Raw genomic sequence first — 21,436 nt, 5'->3', positions numbered from 1 at the left:
AGATTGTCCTTGGATATCATTGCAAGCAGGCCACACCCCTAGGGAAACTCCCCTTGGGCAGACTGGCCACTCAGAACACAGTCATCTGATCCCATCATGGGAACAACCACACAGAACTGGGGTCCAGCCAAGTTGACACACAGCTCCAACTATCACATGGAGTATGAGACCAAGGCTTGGAGAGATGAAATAACTCTCCTAAGAATGCACAGATAAAATAACCTGGCTGAGGGTCAACCTCAAGCCCATCCTACTTTACAACCACTGATCTTTCCACATTTCTTGCTTTCTTCCCTAAACCCAGTTTCTGGGCAAATAGATTCACCTCCATCCAGAGTTGCCACATCTCTAGAGGGTACCAATGCCATAATAGTTTGTGTGAATGACATAGTCAGAATTGTGCAATACAGTTTCTATGGCCCTGTTTTTGTTCAAGGGTATATTCCATAAATTTCATACTCTTCCAGTGAAACCCTATGCCTGCTCCAACATAAATATAATAGTGACAGTACTAACAGCATTTGCAGCTAATATACACTAAGTAATCTTTATTTCATTTTATTTGGATCCAAAGTCAACACCCATGGTAGCAGCTGTCAAGAAAGCAAATGATGTATTGCACTGGGCAAATGTGTTGTAAAAGACTTCTTTAAAGTGTTCAAAAACAAAATGTCAACTTGGGGACTAAAGTGCACCTGACCCAAACCATATTATTTTCAATCACCTTATATGCATGTGAGGGAGCTCTGGTAGCATAGTGCCTAAGGCACTTGACTGCTAACCAGAAGGCTGGCAGTTAAATTCCACCAGCCACTCCTCGGAAGGAAGATGGGGCAATCTACTTCCGTAGTGATACTGCCTCGGAAACCCAAGTAGGGGTCGCTATGAGTCAGGTCCAACTCGACGGCACATAACAACAACAAATATATGCATGTGAAGCTGAACAATGAATAAAGAAGACTGAAAAAAATTGGTGCCTTTGATTTATGGTATATGTTAAGAATATTGAATATACTATGACTGCCAGAAGACCAAACATGTGTTCATATTTGGGAGAAGTACAGCCAGAATGCTCCTTAAAAAATGAGGATGGCAAGACTTCATCTCACATACTTTGGACATGTTATTAAAAGGGGTAAGTCCCTGGAGAAGAACATCACACTTAATAGAGGATCAGTGAAAAAGCTGGATACTTCAATGAAGAGGATTGACACAGTGACTGCAGCAATGGGCTCAAACATAGCAAGAATTTTCAGGATGGCACAGGCTGGACAGTGTTTCATTCTGCTGCACATAGGGTCCTATGAGATAGAACCAACCTGATGGCACCTAATAACAACACCAATCATGAGCTGGCATTGGTCTGAACTCTGTCTGTGAATTAACAAATTTAATCTTTACTATGTTCTATCAAGTAACTGTTACAATTATCTTCATTTTATAGATTATTAAACTAATGGACACAGAAGTAAGTTGCCCAAGTTCACATAGTTGGAAATCCACATGACAGAAATTTGAACCTAGCAGACAATGATTATAATTCAACAAGGTAGTTATACACTCCTTCAGTAAGAACTACATGTCAGCCAAAATCTGGTTCCTCACACTTGTCCTCTACCTTTCTATGGAAGGAACAATCTTGATAATTAGAGGTAGAGAAAGAATTATCTTCAAGTTTCAGGAGAGAAATTTAGGAACAAGTTTGGAATGTAAGGAAACTGGATTGGGTACATACTTCAGTAAACTATATATGTACTAAATATTTGAATTTTTAAAGAGTGTTGAGAACTGGAAGTTTAAAAAGTAATTTCCTTTAATTACTTTTGTCCTTTTAAATGAGGCACAATTTAAGCTAAACAATTGACTCTGTTTAATGAGTTAAAACCTGACTGAACCATTCTTTCTTTACAATTTTGCAAGGATAATATTTGTGTAACAGGGAATACAAATCAGCTCCTAATATTATTGCATTTTAGGTGAAAGTTTGCACAGAAAATTAGGTTCCCCCTAACAATTTTTATATAAATTATTCTGTGCCACTGGTTACAAGTTTTACATTGTATCAGCATTCTCATTATTTACATTCAGTTTTTTCTTTTTCCATTGACCTAGTTTTCTTATCATTGCTTTTGGATAAATGTTGTTTAAGGGAGCATATAACTCATGATTTATTTTATAAGCTAATCTATTATTTGGCTGAAAAGTGACATGCAGAAATAGCTTTAATTCCATGTTCAAATGTTACATTAAGGTGGTAGTCTTGGGGGTTCCTGTAGTCTCTATTGGTCTGGTAGGTCTGTATGTTTTCCTGAATCTGAGTTTTGATCTATGTTTTTCTTCCATTTTCTTTAGGAACTTCTATTGCTTCAGAATAATCAGTAGTAGCAGCCAGGCACTTTCCAGATCTTTTGGTTTCAGGTTAGAAAAGGCTGTGGTTCATATGGGTGTTAGTCCCATGGATTCCTTTCTTCCATTCTCTTTTGCTCTATATGAGTAGAGACCATTGTCTAAAGTTTTGAAATAGAAAAATGATGAGATGTTCCTTTCTTCTTAGTTTTAGAATGATTATAAATAGAATGATCCCAGCATGCTTGAACAGAAAGAGCTTCTTATCATAATCTGAATCACTTTCTCATTCTTACCTATTAGTCTTCCCATGGAAACTTTGTGTTTCGATTTTCTAGTTCACCAAATACACCCTGACATTCATTATTCATTGACAGTACTGAAACTGTGAAATATATATATTTTCAGTTCATCTTGAAAAATTGAGCAAGTATTTGAGAAATTGGAGAAGAAAATGTAAGTAAGAAAAAAATGTGCTTAACATAAAGTAAATGACCAGTATTAAAGAAGAGGAGAAAGAATCACTGAACAAGCAGGAAAAAAAATTATAATTCTTCAATATTACAACCCTAGGCTTCAATTTTTTCTTCAGTTCTTTCAGTTTGAGAAATACCAAGTGTGTTCTTCCCTTTTGGTTTTAGCAAATACTGAAAATTAATTGGAAGATTATTGAACATTTTCCTTCCCCGTTACCTCACCACCACACCAATAGATCTTCACAACTGAAATAATGGTGAGGCAGACTCTCCATGGACAGAAGTACATACAGCAACTCACATTTAAGTAGGGAAACAAAAAAAGGACAATAGCACAAAATTTGAAGCCTCTGGTACCCATAGCTACAACAAACACCAAGCACAGTCCAACTTGCAGCCAGATTAACATAAATACTCACACTCAAACCAAGCCAAACTTACTTCCAACAATCCATAATCCCAGTCTATTAAGACAGAAAAATTGAGAAATTGGCACAGTCAAAGGAGACTACAGAGACATCATAGGTAACCATAGTAGGGTATCCTAGATCAGCAAAAGACATAAGGTAAAAACTAAGAAACCTGAAGAAAGTACTGACTTGAGTTAATAATAATGTAAAGCTAATTATAGTAAGGTGATACTTTAACAATGCAGAAAATTGAAGAAAGTATATGGGAACTCTCTGTACTCTCTTTGCAACTTTTCTATAAATCTAAGTTATTCTAAAGTAATAAGTATACCTTTAAAAAACTAAGCAAGTATATTTTATGGCCCATATTTTCTATTTTAATTTCTTTTCTTCCATGTTTATATTATATACTGAGGTTTCACTCAGCCCTTTATTGTGAAGAAAGGCAGAAGTTTCATGGCAAAATAAAGTTTCAAATGATATAAATCATAAGATTGGACACATGTATTATATGTAGGTGCTAGGGCTGACAATTCTTACATCTATCTCAACACACTGGTGCTCAATACACTGAGAGAATATTTTGATTAAACTTCTTGAATCTTATTATCATTTTTGTTTTACTGCATTGAATAGCAAGAAGCATAGCTCCAACTGAACAAAGAACAACATGAATAGGACTTGAGACAATACTCAGTGAGATGACATGGGCCAGTAACACCATAGATCTCAAAAGCAAAGAAATGACCACACCAAGAATAAAGAAAAATTGTGTAAGCACCGACTTGACAAGTCTAGATTTACTTAAAAAACAAACAGTTCTTTCTGACAGGACAATAGAGCTTCTCTTCCTTTGCAGCATTTCTACTGAGGTTACAATTAGTGCACACTCAATATCTCTCTCTTTCTGTCTCTCTCATTCTCAAGTATGTACCTAGAAACGTTTTTATATTTCTCTACTGTATGGAAGTACAGCTGCTTTTTATTAGTGCAAGTTATCTACATGAGAAAATAAAATTCTATAAACAGAAATGACACTCACTAGGCCACAAATCTGCTTCCAAAAGAAAGGTATCATGTGAAGCAAATAGCAAAGCAACCCCTGCATACTTTTTCAAATGCATAGTCTAACCAATCTAAACTCACTCAGTCATAATATGTATGAAGAATACTGGTGAAAAAGTATGCCTCTTCCTCCAAAAGAAAGAGCATGCTACTCAGCTGAGATTTGGGGCTACATACTCTCCTGCCTCTCTCCTTGAAATAACTTAGCCTTTTACCACATTTGAATGGGAAAAACAGCTCAATATAATTTTTAAGTCAATTTAGGCAAAATAATTATTTTCTCATGTGAGTTCTATAAAGATAATAGAATAACCAACCAGGAACTTACTATACAAGATAGTCCTGACCCCATAAAAAAGCCTGATTGAAGTGGAAAATTATACATATTTATGCTATCAAAAATTTTTATTATGGGAAATAAATAAAAGCTGCACAAACAGCTTTACCTAACTAGCATTTACTGAGAATTTCCCATGTGTCTCATTGACCTTAGCATGTATTAAGAATAATATTTTCCCAACGAACAATTTTTGAATGAGCTTAGTGAAATCATGGCCTAATAATAATGAATATACAGATTATTTTCAATGTAGATTTGTTACCTGTATTTTATAATTACTCACTTTTCTTTCCTTTAAATCTCATTTGATATCATTTAGAGACATCTGTTGTAGACAGAGAAAGATGAGATATCAAGGCAAGGAGTAGGACATTTTCAGCTGCTTAAAACCTGAGTGTATGGAGTCTTAGCAAGCAGCAAATGGAAATTCACACAGAGAGCAAGATAAGATGTCTGGACTACTATAACAACCAGACACTCACTCTCTGTTCATATCTCCTCTGTTCTGTTATGATTGTATGCAATAAAATTGAGGAGTGGATAACAAAAAGTCAGAGGATTTTTATATTCACTTTGGAAATGAATGAAGAACCCTTTGAAGAATGAGAGAAAGGGGATATTCTTTGAAATCATTTTCACATATAAAACAGTGTTTTGAAACTGATTTTCTATCCTCTCTACAAAGGAGACATTGCATATCAAAATGTGTTTTAAAAATCAAACCACCTGCCTTCTTTCTGTTTAGGAAGAAATTTTCATCCTGAAGGAACATTTATTTGGCAGTAGCTATTCATCCATAATTCAATAAGCCATTGGGTACCATGCATACAGTGTCTCCATAGCAGTGCTTTCTCAAGGATAAATACACTATTTATTTGGTAGTGTGACATGTCCCACAAGAGATATCCATGGCCCATCTGTCACTGTAATACTGTGGTGGCTTGCAGGTTGCTGTGATGCTGGAAGCTTCAACACCAGTATTTCAAATAGCAGAATGGTCACCCATTATGGACAGATTTCAACCAAGCTTCCAGATTAATGCAGACTATGAAGAAAGGCCTGGAGATCTACTTCTAAAAATTAGCCAGTGTAAACCCTAGGATTCTTGGCACAATATTGTCCAATATAGTTCTGGAAGAATAGCCCCCTCTGCTGGAAGGCACTCAAAATGCACAGTAGTAGCATCAATAGGAAAGCTCTGGTGGCATAGCGTCTAAGGCACTTGACTGCTAACCAGAAGGCTGGTGGTTCAAACCCTCCAGCCACTCCTCGGAAGGAAGGTTGGGCAATCTACTTATGTAGTGATACCTCCTTGGAAACCCAAGGAGGGGTTGCAATGAGTTGGGGCCGACTTGATGGCACATAACAACGGCATCAATAGATTTCATCATGCCAACAATTATAAAGAGGGCTCAGGACTGGGCAATGTTTCATTCTGTTGTTCATGGGGTTCTCATGAGTCAGAATTGACTTGATGGCAACTAAGAACAAAATAACATATCTATGGATGTATGTTGTTTTGGGAGTCCTTTTGGCACTATAATTAAGCACTTGGATGCTAACTGAAAGATCAGTGGTTTGAACCCCGGTAGCTCGGCTGAAGAAAAACCTGAAAATCTGCTCCTGTAAAGATTTCAGCCAAGAAAACCCTATGGGCCAGGTCTACCCTCCTCTATAGGGTCACTATGAGTCAGAGTCAATTTAATGGCAAACAACAAGTAGATATTTTTGTTAGGTGTCATCAAGTTGATTTCAACTCATAGTAAGCCCATGTGACAGGGTAGAACTGCCGCATAGGATTTCCTAGGTGATAATCTTTATGGGGGGAGCTCTGGTAGCATAGAGGCTAAGACACTTGCCTGCTAACCAGACGGCTGGCGGTTCAAACCCACCAGCCACTCCTCGGAAGGAAGGTTGGGCAATCCTACTTCCGTAGTGATACTGCCTCGGAAATCCAAGGAGGGGTCGCTATGAGTTGGGTCTGACCCCACGGCACATAACAACAGCAGCAGTCTTTACGGAAGCAGACCACTAGGTCTTTTTCCCAAAGACTGCTAAATAAATTTGAAGCACCAACCTTTCAGTTAGCAGGCAAGCTCTTAACCATTGTACCAGGGCTCCTTTATAAGTCCATATCCATATCCATATCTATAAATTCTGAAAATTTCAGTGTAAAGAAGAAATATGACATAGGAAAAACATAATGGATTTTAAGGAAAGTGCTTTAAGTTAGACAGTAGGCTGTGAAACAGCCAAAATTAATGTTAATATATTAGGACATGGGTAGTTTGAACAATGCTGTGTTATTGATGGAGCCAACTTCCATGACCCTCATATATCTCCTGTTAACCCACAATATATGGTGACACTGATGTACCAAACTGATCATTCTTCCCTAAATGTCTAATTTTATGCAAGTCAAGCATGGAGGTTAATTCTTTTCAGAAGGGGTAAGTGGGATTCACACCTATGAATCTTTAGGAAAATCATGAAATCTCTGTGTTTTATTTCCTTGTCTATAACATAAGCAGTGTGCACAGCATACAATAAGAGCTTTATAAAAGGTTCATAATCATTATACCTCCATTTCCACAACATGAAGTGTTCTTTCCCCCAATCTCCACCTTTCTTTTTTCCTCCACTTTCTAATCCCTCAAGGCCCACTTCAAATACAAAAATAAAGATCACAAAAACAATTAAAAATTACTCTGAACTCCCCAATATCACTCTGGATAGAACTAATTGCCCCTTCACCTCTATTCACCGAACACCGTTAAAAAAACCATAAAGTATTTTTCAATGAGTGGGGGGGGGGGGTTAGGCAAGTTACAGTGTATTGGAAGGAAATCAGGTCCCAGAAAGCTTTTTCATGAGAATTACTCCCAATTTTGACATATCTTCAGATTGATGATAGCAAAGCAGAGCTCTAGACTTTTGCTATTATGATAAAGATGCTCAGAAGAATTGATAGCCTTCTTTTTTTAAGGCCTCCACCCCCAATTATTCCACTAACATATCATATTGTATTAGAAGACAAAACAATGACTTATCCATTTCCCCACCCATAGTTCTTGCCATAGAATGTGATACATATCAAATATTCAATAGATATTTACTAGCTGACTAAATGAAAATAGTCTTTGTTCTTTGTCTCTGAAAATTTTTTTCTAACTTAAAGAAATAGTATTTGTAGGAGGTAGGTGTTGAGAGCGTCTCCACTTAGGTTTAGGAGCTAGTATCACTGTCAGCCTGACTCAATACTTAAAGTATGGTTTTTAATAGAAAAAAATATATACCTATATACTTTATATTTAATATATATATTTTATACATATATACTGCAATATCATATATATCTTATATGGATATAACTGTAAATACATAAATGTTTCCTTTCCTAGGCAATATTAGTCACAATACCTGGATTACATATTTTTCCTAGTTGAAAGAATAAATGCTACACATTGAAACTTTTCTATTTCATAATGTTTCATCTCAACTTTTGTGAAAATGTTATCTAAAAATAAAATAGTATAGGAATCTACAGCATCATTTCCAAATTGCTTCATAGGTTAGCCCAATAATATGCACATATGTGTTAACTCTAATCTCTTCTTTGTAGTATATTGCATATTTGAATATTCCCCTGAGAAAGAAATATAATATCTACAAGACAATTCAATAACTGGATTTTCATAGAAAAAAAATGGTAAGATTGTTAATTTCCAATTTGATAAAAACAAATGAGGTCTTGGTATTTGCTGATGTCATTATTTGGTCCAGGACTAAGAATCAAAAAAAAAAAAAAACAGGACATGAGAAGGTAAGAAGATAGAAAGGAGTCAGGCTAGGGAAGAAAGCTGGGAATAGGATGCAGGAGAAGGAAATGAAGGTTCAGTTGTCTCCATTTGTATGTTTTGAATCTCTTTAATCAATACCATCAATTAAGTTTTCAGAAAGTGCTACTAGATATAGAATCATTGAGATAATAAGCAGTAGTTCAGGCCAAGAATTTTTAATGACCAAATTAAAACACTAATTCCTCACATTTTTGTCAACCCTTACAGAGATAACCATTATAACAAGATCAGTAGCAACCACATTTTTAATTTTCAAAGAAAAGTACATGTTTTTAGATTCAGGAATGTAAAACATGAGCTTGCTTTGTTGAATACATTGGAGAGTTAATTAGGCTGAAGCTGACAATTAAAGCATGTTTCTAAATGGAAGGCATACTAAGAGACGACTGCCTGGTAGTTTAGTAATTAAATTCCTCATGAAAACAGTTTTATCATCTATAAAATGAGATTATTTTCATTTGCAAGTGTCAGAAAGCCAACTGTCACATAAGAAATGGCATTTAATGACTTCTGTAATTGAGAAATACCATAGGTGATGCTGGTTTCAGGCACAGTTGGTTTTAGGCAGGGCTTTGAACAGGTCCATTCCAGTTCAACCCCCTGCTGAGAATTTGCCTTTCCACCCCAGATATAGTTTATCAGAATCTACAAGAAACCTGGGGATCTTGTCAAAATGTAGGTTTTCATTCAGCCCTTGGAAGGAAGGTTGGGCAATCTACTTCCGTAGTGATACCACCTCGGAAACCCAAGGAGGGGTTGCTATGAGTCAGGTCAAGATGCATATGACTTGAAAGCATGTAACAACAACAGCAACAACAACAATAACAACGTATCTGGAGTAGAATTGTAGGGGGTCAAACCAGAATGAACCTGGTTTGAAGTATTCTTCCCTTCTCTTGTCATCCCTTCCCTTGCCTTCCCTTCTCCTCTCATGTTTCTTCATTTCTCTCTCTCCTGCTTCCTCCATCACATGATTTTAATTTCTCCTGTGTTGGCTTTATTATTAGGCAGTCTGCCTAGATAGTGAAAAAGTTGGCCATCAAGAACATAAAACTTACCCTCAGAAAGACAAGCAACCTTAATAGAAAGAGAGCTTCTTCTGATAGCACTTTTAGAACGTTTCATGGTAGGTGCTGGGTCATTGAACCATAGCTGAACCAATCAAGGAGATCTAATTGCACTGATTGACCAGAGCTGAGTAACATGCCCACCACTATGGTGCAAGAAGAAAGCAGAGGTCAACTCAATCCAAAACCAAGGAATTTATTAGGCACAAGAAAGTGTGATAGCTGGACAATGAATAAGAAGGACTGAAGAAGAATGGAATTGTGATGCTGATGAAGAATATTGAAAATACCATGGACAGCCAGAAAAATGGACAAATCAGTCTTGGAAGAAGTTCAACTGGAATGCTCCTTAGAAATAAGAATGACCAGGCTTGGACTCATGTACTTTGGTCATGTTGTCAGAAGGGATCAGTCCTGCAGAAGGATATGATGCTTGTAAAGTAGAGGGTCAGTGAAAAGGGGAAGACCCTCAACAAGATGGATTGACACAGTGGCTGTGATGATGGGCTCAAACATCACAGTGATTGTGAGGATGGTGCAGAACCAGGCAGGGTTTCTTCATTATGTTGTATAAAGTGTTGTTGTGAGTTAGAGTATACTCGACAATACCTAACAACACAAGTGCAATAGCACTACTTTTCAAACTTTAATATACATTAAATCAGATTGAGGATCTCATCACAAATGAAGATACTAATTAAGGGCATCTGGGGGTAGGGAAATTGGAGATTCTGAACTTCTCACAAGCTCCCAAGTGATGCTGATGTTACTGCTTAGGGAACGAAGTTTAAAAACCAGTGGTAGTCAGTAAAAAGATTCAGCGAAGGCAAAAGCAACAAATAATAGATACCAATTAAGCCATGCAAACAGGTTTAAACAACTTTATTATGATGATTTTAGAAACACATCCTCACTGTAGGAATATTCTATTGTTCTACATATAGCAAAAGAAATATAAAACAACAACAAAATATTACAGTAACTAAAGAAACTCCAGTATGATTTATGTCTAGATTTACATTGTGGAACATGTAAAAAAATAGATTATGAATTATCCTGCATTGTACTATACAATGAATTCTCCTGTGGCCACAAATATATTTTCATAAGGAAAACACAGTTTTAGTTTATCTATATTTTTAAATGTCACTGAATAATATAGATACTATGTGTCTAGTTTAATTTCTGTAGAAATAATTTCATACCACAGTATACCAACGTAGAATAAAAAAATCCCAGATCACAACTTATTATCCTATTATTTGCAGTGCCTAAGGCATTTAACTGCTAACAAGAAGGCTGGTGGTTCAAACCCACCTGCCACTCCATGGAAGGAAGACTGGGCAATCTACTTCCGTAGAGATACCACCTTGTAAACCCATGTCACTATGGGTCAGAGCCGACTCGACAGCAGTGAGATATATATATATATATATATATATATATATATATATATATACACACACACACACATATATATTTGATATTAAAAATGCTCCTATACACACAAAACAATTCAAACAGCTTAATGCCAAGTGATGTCATTAGATTTAGTTAGGACACAAACCCAATGTACTGCCATTGAATGGATTCTGACTCATAGTGCCCCTATAGGACAGAGTAGAACTGCCCCATAGGATTTCCAGGGCTGTAAATCTTGACGAAAGCAGACTGCTACATCTTTCTCCTTTGGATTCAAACTGCTGACCTTTGGGTTAGCAGCTGAGATCTTTAACCACTGTACCACCAAGGCTCCTTAGCTAGGAAGTAGAAAGGATTCTAAGGTCTGTACAATATCAAAGCACCCTCCTGTCGCTGCTCTGCCTGGATTGTTTGCATCTACTCTGTTGCTTGCTGGTTAAATGGACCCATTTTTGAGGAGAAGATGGATTCCACATGACCAGAGACAGTAAATAACTTCATTGCTGTCAAAATTACCAAAGAACTACACTCAAGAACCTTTGGTAAGCCATATATCAAATCTTATATCTATTGTCATTTATGCTGACTCCAAATAACCTGAAATTTCATCTAATGATGAAATAAAATTGGTTTGGTCCACTTACTACTTTTGTAAGAGAGTGATAAATCATAAAGAAATGAACTGACATCAAGGATTTTTTTAGGATTATGTTGTATAATTTAATAGAGATTGGAAGATTTTAATCTAATCGCTTAAACTGTCTACATATTTTGTTTTGATCAGTGGTAATTGATGTGAGGCTATATAAACAAATAAATAAATGTATATTCCAAGTAAGTATATTCATCTGAAGAATCCTGAAGGTGTAATGGTTAAACACTTGGCTGCTAACCAAAAGGTTGACAGTTCAAATTCACCAGAAGGTCTGCAAGAGAACAGACTTGGAGACCTGGTAAAGATTACATCTTATAGGGAAGTTTTACTTTGTCCTATAGGGTCACTATGAGTCAGAATTGACTCAACTTCGTACAACATCATATTTATCTGATAATTGAATGCTCCAAGAAGTAAATAAGCTGGTAAAACATAAATGTTGAGAAAGTTTTATAAGAAATTAACAATAGTTCCTGTGAGGAATGAAACTGAGTGGAATCCACTGCTGTTTATTCTATTCCAACTCATTGAAACCCTATAGGACAGAGTAGAACTGTCCATAGGGTTGCCAAGGCTCTAAATCTTTATGGAAGCAGACCACCTTATCTTTCTCCCATGGAGCACCTGGTGTGTTTGGACTGCTGATGCCTTAATCATAGTGCCACCAGAGAACCTTGAACTAGAAAGAAATATTTTACACTTTTCTGGGTTGCTTGAATTCTACCATTAATGCACATGTACTTATTTAGATATTTAAAAATCTCCTATACCTAGACCATTTATTCATTTAACTGACATTATTGTTGTTGTTGTTGTTGTTGTTGTTAGGTGCCCTCGAGTCGTCTGTGACTCATAGCCACCCAATTCACAGCAAGACGAAACACTACCTGGTCCTGTGCCAGCTCCACAATCCTTACAATACTTTTGCCCATTGCAGCTGTCACTGTGTCAATCCATCTCGTGGAGGGCCTTCCCCTCTTTCATTGACCTTACCAAGCATGACATCCTTCTCCAGTGAATGGTCCCTTCTGACACCATGACCAAAATAGAGACAAAGTCTGGCCATTCTTGCTTCCAAGGAGCATTCCGGCTGCATTTCCTCCAGGGTAGATTTGTTAGTCCTTTTAGCAGTCCATGGTACTTTTAGCATTATTCACCAACATTGCAACTAGAAAGCATTGACTCTTCTTCGGTCTTCCTTATTCATTGTCCAGCTCTCACATGCCTATGAGGCGATTGAAAATACCATGGCTTGTGTCAGGTACACCTTAGTCCTCAAGGAGACATCTTTGCTCTTCAGCACTTGAAAGAGGTCCTTTGTAGCCAATTTCCCCAGTGCTACATGTCATCTGATGTCCTGACTGCTGCTTCCATTGGTGTGGATTATAGAACGAAGCAATGTGAAGTCCTTGACAACTTCAATCTTTTCTTCATTTATTATGATGTTGCTTATTGGTCCAATTGTGGGGATGTTTGTTATAATGAGATGTAATCCACACTGCAGACTGTATTATTCAATCTTCATCAGTAAGTGCTTCAAGTCATCCTCACTTTCAGCAAGCAAAGTTGTGTCATCAGTATATTGTAGGTTTTTAATGATTCTTCCTCCAATCCTGATGACATGTTCTTCATACAGTCCAGCTTCTTGGATTATTTGCTCAGCATACAAATTGAAGAAGTGTGGTGAAAGGATACAACCCTGATGCACTCCCTTCCTGATTTTAAACCAGGCAGTGTCCCCTTGTTCTGTTCAAATGGCAGCCTCCTGGTCTATGTACAGTCTCCTTATGAGTACAGTTAAGTGTTCTGGAATTCCCATTCTTTTCAATGTTATGCACAATTTGTTACGATCCACACATTCAAATGCTTTTCATAGTCAATAGAACATAAGTAAACATCTTTCTGGTATTCTTTGCTTTGACCCAAGATCCATCTGACATCAGCAATGAGACCCTTTGCTCCACGTCCTCTTCTGAATACAGCTTGCATTTCTGGAAGTTCTCTTTTAATATATTGCTCCAACCATTTTTAAATTATCTTCAGTAAGATTTTACTTGTGTGCAATATTAATGATATTGTTCGATAATTTCCACATTCTGTGTGATCATCTTTCTTTGGAATGGGTACAAATATGGATCTTTTCCAGTCAGTTGGCCAGGGAGCTGTCTTCCAATTCTTGGCATAACCAAGTGAGTACCTCCAGTGGGGTATCCATTTGTTGAAACATCTCAGTGGGTATTCCGTCAATTCCTGGAGCCTTGTTCTTTGCCAATTCTTTCAGTGCAGCTTTGACTTCTTCCTTCAATACCATTGGTTCTTAAACATATGCCACCTCCTGAAATGGATGACATCAAACAGTTCTTTTTGGTACAGTGACTCTGTGTATTCCTTCCATCTTTTTTTTTTGATGCTTCCTGCATCATTCAATATTTTGCCCATGGAATCTTTCAATATTGAAACTTGAGGCTTAAATTTTTTCCTCAGTTCTTTCAGCTTGAGAAATGCCAAATGTGTTCTTCCCTTTTGGTTATCTAATTCCAGGTCTTTGCACATTTCATTATAGTAATTGGCTTTGCTTGCTTGAGCTGCTCTTTGAAATCTTCTGTTCAGCTCTTTTATCTTGTCATTTCTTCCATTTGCTTTAGCTACTCTTCACTTAAGGGCAAGTTTCAGAGTCACTTCCAACATCCATTTTGGTCTTTTCTTTCTTTTATTTTTTAATGACCTCATGCTTTCTTCATGGATGATGTTCTTGATGTCATCCCACAGTTCTTCTGGTTTTTGGTCATTGGTGTTCCATTCATCAAATATATTCTTTAGATGGTCTCTAAGTTCAGGAAGGATATTCAAGATCATATTTTGGCTCTCATGGACTTGTTTTAATTATCTTCAACTGCAAGTTGAACTTGCATATGAGCAGTTGATGACTTGTTCCTCATTCAGTTCCTGGCCTTGTTTTGGCTGAAGTTATTGAGCTTTTCCATCACCTCTTGCCACATTGTAGTCAATCTCATTCCCATGTACTCCATCTGGAGAAGTCCACATGTATAGTCTCTATTTGTGTTGTTGAAAAAAGGTATTTTCAGCGAATAAGTTATTGGTCTTGCAAAATTCTATCATGCAATCTCCAGCATTATTTCTGCCACCAAGGCCAAATTTTCCAACTACCGGTGATTCTTCTTTGTTTCCAACTTTTGCATTCCAGTCACCAGTGATAATTAACACATCTTAACTGGCATTATTAGGAGCCATATTATGAAGAAGAAACTGTGCAGACAACAGATGGTAGCAAATGTCACGGGCTTACACTCTGTCATCTTTTAACCAAGCAAACAATAGAGAAATTATTATAAGGGAAATAAATTGTACAAATAGGAAATAGAGGTGATAACAAAAGTGAATTAATCCTAAGAGCTTAGTGAGGCTTCTCAATTTTGCAGAAGTAAATTATGTTCAATGGCATTTTCATGTAGGCATATTTACTTTAAGGACCCTGGTAGTGCAGTGGTTAAGTGCTCTGCTGCTACCCAAAAGGTAAGTGGTTCAAACCCACTAGCTCTTATATACCACTCTGAGGGAGAAATGGGAACTCTGGTAGCATAGTGCCTAAGGCACTTGACTGCTAACCAGAAGGCTGGAGGTTCAAACCCACCAGCCACTCCTCGGAAGGAAGATGGGGCAATCTACTTCCATAGTGATACTGCCTTGGAAACCCAAGGAGGGGTCGCTATGAGTCGGTCCGACTTGACGGCACATAACAAAAACAATAACAACAACCACAACAACATGCTTCAGTAAAGATTATCGCCTTGGAACCCTATGGGTCAGTTTACTCTGGCCTATAGGGTTGCTATGAGTCAGAATCGACTTGATGGCAACTAGTTATATTTTACGTTAAATCCATTTTAATTAGACTTCAAAATTTCATTACAATTATATAGGAAAGCTCACTTATCGGTAATGAACATATTGATTAAACTTCATTTCTACGTCTTTAAGTTGATTCCTTTGAAAAGTTACATTGCTCCCTTAAATTACTATATTTTGGCAATCAAAGAGCACCTTCTCTGATTGCAACATCTTCAATGTTTCATGCATTTTAGTGGTCATTCAAGCTACATTACCAAAAACTCAATTACATACACAGCAATAAGCAATCACTCCAATGTCTAAAAATACCTACTAACAGTACCAAATGCAAGATTAGCCACGTCCTTTACTGAAATTCATGGAAAGATGTATACAAACATGGAGGGCCGGGAATAGCTTGGGGTAAGACATTCCTTAATGTTAATCTCAACTCTCATTTATTTACTCAATTATGTTTATGTTCTCATCACGAGACTAGGTAATATATGCTGATAATGTGTCCTGAAAACGATTTATTTGAAGATCCAGTGGGACAACATAATATGCAGCACTTTCTGGTAAAGTGTTGTTGTTGTTAGGTTGCATCGAGTCTGCTCTGTTTCATAGTGACCTTACGAACAATGGAACAAAAAGTTGCTCAGTCCTACCTCATCTTCACGATCCTGCTATGCTTGAGCTCATCCTTGCAGCCTCTGTGTCAATCCATCTCGTTGAGGGTCTTCCCCTTTTTCACTGACCCTCTACTTTACTAAGCATGATACCCTTCTCTAGGGAATGGTCCCTTCTGACAACATGACCAAAGTAGGTGAGATGAAGTCTGGTCATTCTTGCCTGTAAGGAATATTCCAGCAGTACTTCTTCCAGGACAGATTTGTTCATTCTTCTGGCAGTATATCTTATTTTCTATATTCTTCACCAACGCCACAATTCAATGGCATCAACTCTTCTTCAGTCTTCCTTATTCATTGTCCAGCTTTCACATACATGTGTGGTGATTGAAAATACCGTGGCTTGGGTAAGGTGCACCTTAGTCTTCAAAGTGACATATTTGCTTCTTAACACATTAAAGAAGTGTTTTACAGCACTTTTGCCCAATGCAATACAATATCTGGGTTGTATTTCTTCTATTACTTCTATGGATGTTGATTGTGGATAAAAGTAAAATGAAATCCCTGATGACTTCAATCTTTTCTCCATTTATTGTGATATTCCTTACTGGTGCAGTTTTGAAGATTTTCATTTTCTTTATGTTGAGGTGTAATCCATACAGAAGACAGCACTCTTTGATACTTTATTAGTAAGTACTTCAAGTCATCTTCACTTTCAACAAACAGGATTGTTTCATCTGCATATCACAGGTTGTTAATGAGCTGGACTAAATTTTTCAGATTATTTGCTCAGCATACAGATTGAATTGTTGTTGTTGTTGTTGTTATGTGCCGTCGAGTCAGCCCCGACTCATAGCGACCCCTCCTTGGGTTTCCGAGGCAGTATCACTACGGAAGTAGGATTGCCCAACCTTCCTTCCGAGGAGTGGCTGGTGGGTTTGAACCACCAGCCTTCTGGTTAGCAGTCAAGTGCTTTTAGCCACTATGCTACCAGAGCTCCTACAGATTGAATAAGTATGGTGAAAGATACAAACCTGATGCACACCCTTCCTGATTTTAAACTGCACAATAGCCCATGTTTTGTTCAAATCACTTCTTCTTGGTCTATGCACAGGTTCCTCATGAGCAATACTAAGTGTTCTGGAATTCCCATTTTTTGCAATGTTGCCCATAATTTGTTATGATTCACAGATCCAAATGCCTTTGCACAGATGTTAACACAGTTAAACATCTTTCTGGTATTTTTTGCTTTCAGTCAAGATCCATTTGACATTAGTAATGATATCTCTCATTCTACTTTCTGTTCTAATTCCAGCTTGAATTTCTGTAAATTCCATGGCAATATACTGCTATCACCATTTTTTGGATTATCTTCAGCTAAGTTTTACTTGAGCATAATATTAATTCCCACATTCTGTTGGATCACCTTTCTTTGTAGTGGGCACAAATATCAATCTCTACCAGTCAGTTGGCCGGGTAGTTGTCTTCTAAATTTCTTGGCATAAATGAGTCAGTGCTTCCAGTGCTGCATTCCTTTGTAGTAATAGCTCAATGGGTATTCTGTCAATTTATGGAGCCTTATTTTTCACCAGTTCCTCCATTGCAGCTTGGACTTCTTCCTCAAATACCACTGGTTCTTGATCATATGCTACCTCCTGAAATAACTGAACATCACCCAAATCATTTTTTGTTCAGTGATTCTGTATATTCCTTCCATCTTCTTTTGGTGCTTCCTCCATCATTCAATATTTTGTCCAAAGAATCCTCCAATAATGAAATTTGAGGGTTGAATATTTTTCTTCAGTCCTTTCAGCTTGAGAAATGCTGAGCATGTTCTTCTCTTTTGGTTTGCTAACTCCAGATCTTTGCACATTTCATTATAGTAATTTACATTTTTCTGCTTGAGCTGCCCTTTGAAATCTGTTCAACTCTTTTATCTTGTCATTTCTTCCATTCACTTTAGCTACTCTCTATTCAAGAGCAAGTTTCAGAGTATTTTCTGACATCCATTTTGATCTTTTCTTCATTCCTGTCTTTTTAATGACCTTTTGCTCTCTTCATGAATGATGTTCTTGATATTATCCCACAACTTGTCTGGTCTTCCCTCAGTGGTGTTTAATACATTAAACTTATTCTTCAAATGGTCTCTAAATTCAAGTGGGATATAACCAAGGTCATATTTTGGCTCTCCTGGACTTGTTTCAATTTTCTTCACCTTCAACTTGAACTTACATATGAACAATTGATGGGCTCTTCCATGGTCAATTCCTGGCTTTGTTTGGACTGAAGATATTGAACTTCTCCATCTCTTCTTTCCACAGATGTAGTCAATCTGATTCCTTTGTATTCCATCTGGCAAGGTCCATATGTATAGTCTCTGTTTATGTTGAAAAAAGGTATTAGCAATGAATAATTTTTTGGTGTTGCAAAATTCTATTATGCAATCTCCAGTATCTTTTCTATTATGAAGGCTGCCTTTTCCAACTACTGATGATAATTCTTTGTTTCCAACTTTCATATTTCAATCACCAGTATTTATCAATACATCCTTGATTGCATGTTTGGTCAATTTCAGACTATAGTAGTTGGTATAAATCTTCAGTTTCTTCATCTTTGGTTTTAGTGGCTGGTGCATAAATTTTAATAATAGTAGTTTAACTGGTCTTCCTTGGAGGATATTATCCCCTCATTGACAGCATCATACTTCAGGATAGATCTTGAAATGTTCTTTTTAATGATGAATGTGACATCATTCCCATTCAATTTGTCATTCCTCTCGTAGTAGATCATATGATTTTATGATTCAAAATGTTCAATACCATTTCAGTTCACTAGTTCCTATGATATCAGTCTTTATGTGGTCCATTTCATTTTTGACAACTTCTAGTTTTCCTACATTCATTTTTTGTGTACTCCATGTTCTGATTAGTAATGGTTGTTTGCAGTTGTTTCTTCCCATTTTGAGTCATGCCCTATCAACAAATGAACATCCAAAAAGCTTTACTCCATCCCTGTCATTCAAGTCGACTCTACTTATAGTATATTATGTGGGTTTAAATGATGGAAATTATTACTATTGCATTACTGTTTATATGACAGTGAATATCTGAACTATTATTTCTTTTTTTGAGTATTTCACTCTTGATTATTCAATAGATTTTGTTTCTCATCAAGAAATGAGGACAGCAGTAAAAAATCTTCCAAAAACTAATTTTTTATTCCCAAAAACCCACTTCCATCAAGTCGATTCAAACTCTTATCAACCCTATAGGCCAGAGGAAAACTGTTCCAATAGGGTTTCCTAGGCTATAAATCTTTACTGAAGCAGACTCACACATCTTTCTCCTGAAGAGCAGCTGATGGGTCTGAACCATTGACCTCTTACTTAGCAGCCAAATGCTTAACCACTGCACACCAAAGCTATTAATCCTTCCAGCCAATGCCACTTTAATTTACTGCAACCTACAATACAGAAATTCAGTGGCAGCCACAGAGTAAACCTGGAACATTCTACTAAAGCAATCTCAGACATCCTTAACCTTCCTAGGATGGCAGTTGGGCTCAGAGAAAGCACAGGATTTGAAAAATTATGTTTCACTTCTTATTTTGCCATAGGAGGCATGATCATGGACAGTGTAGGTTTTTGTTTTCCCATCTATAAATACAAAGACTTAATTAGTGGTTAATAACTATACTTTTTTAAAAATTTTTATTGTGATTTGCATGAAGTTTACAGAGAAAATTCACTTTATACAACAGTTCAAACACATTTTGTCTCATGACATTGACTTCAATTTCCCACAATGTGAACAGCTCACTTCCCACTTCCCCCCAATAGCTATCTCTTCCCTGTGCCCTTCTATCCCATTCCCTGCCATGCACTCTTGCCCCTCAAGCTGTCGCCATTTACATACACTGCCCTTCTATTTTCCCATGATTCATCTCTCCAAGGAGTATATCTGCCTAATGCAAATGTTCAGCTCAGATGCCTGTCTTTTATTTAGCCAGAAGTCACAGGAGTGGGTTCAATTCCAGACCTGAAGGGCAGTTAGGGGCCATAGTCTCAGGGGTTTCACCAGGCTCTATCTAACCAGCATAGCTGGTCCCCCCCTTTTTTTTTTTCTTTTTATGATTTTGAGTTTTGTTCTATATAGTTCTTCCACTCTATTCAGGATCTCGTACATAGATCCCACTCCGAGTGGTTAACAATGGTAGCCGGGCACCATCTAGTTCTTCTGGTCTCATGGTTATATATGCTGAGGATCATATGGTCCACCAGTCCCGTGGACTAATTGTTTCCATACATCTTTGGTTTTGTTCATTCTTCTTTCCTCTAGATGAGGAGAGATCCATCATTGCATCTAGATGGCCACTTGCAAGCCTTTAAGATCTCAGTCACTACTCACCAAAGTAGGATGTAGAACAAAGTTTTTATGTAGTATCTTAGGCCAATTGAGCTTAATGACCCCTGTGACCATGGTCCTGAGCCCACAGGTCCAACTACTCGCTCTGAGTAGGTAGCTATGGCCAAGGAGTTACTACAACCTTGTCCCTTATCAGCTCTAATATATACCTGGACACTCTTACAGAATGTACAAATACACTTGTAGAAATATTGTCTGCCATCCCTAGACATGGTCATGGGCACATACACACACCCCTGCATAGACATACCTAATCATTCAACCTGTTCCCCATCTATCCACCCATAGATCTATGTTTGCCATCACTGACAATGCAGTACTATGTGTCCAAAAGGGTTCATCTTTTTTGTCTGTACCTCCCACACACCTTTCTATGTCTTCCTCTTCTTCAACGCCACTGTGTTGATTACTCACATTTGGTAAATTGCCCTTATCTTCACCCAAACCAATACTTGTCTCTACCCATCTAATAGCTTTCCCTCCCACCCCTGGTAACCAACAAAGAAAGTTTCATTCCATATATAAACCTTTCTTTGACTTTTCATAATAGTAGACTAATACAATATTTGTCCTTCTGTGATTGACTTATTTCACTCACCATAATGTCCTCCAAGTTCATCCATATTATGCAGTGTTTTACATATTCTACATTATTCTTCAGGATTGCATAGTATTCCATTGTGTGCATGTATCATAGTTTGGTCATCCATTCTTCTGTTGATGGGCACCGAGGTTGTTTCCATGTTTCTGCTTGTAATACTTATGTTTGTGTGTCAACTTGGCTGGGCCTAGTTGACTGGCTGGGCAGCTGGTGGTAGTTATTCCCCATGATGAGACTGGCAATCAACTCCATGGTGGGATCTACCACAAGCAGCTGAGTAGCTGCTTTGGGT

Source organism: Orycteropus afer, unplaced genomic scaffold (genome assembly GCF_000298275.1).
Source record: "Orycteropus afer afer isolate SDZICR_OR568_19922 unplaced genomic scaffold, OryAfe1.0 scaffold00011, whole genome shotgun sequence".
Lineage (NCBI taxonomy): Eukaryota > Metazoa > Chordata > Mammalia > Tubulidentata > Orycteropodidae > Orycteropus > Orycteropus afer.
The sequence above is the reverse complement of the archived record's forward strand: the minus strand, read 5'-3'. Positions refer to the sequence as shown.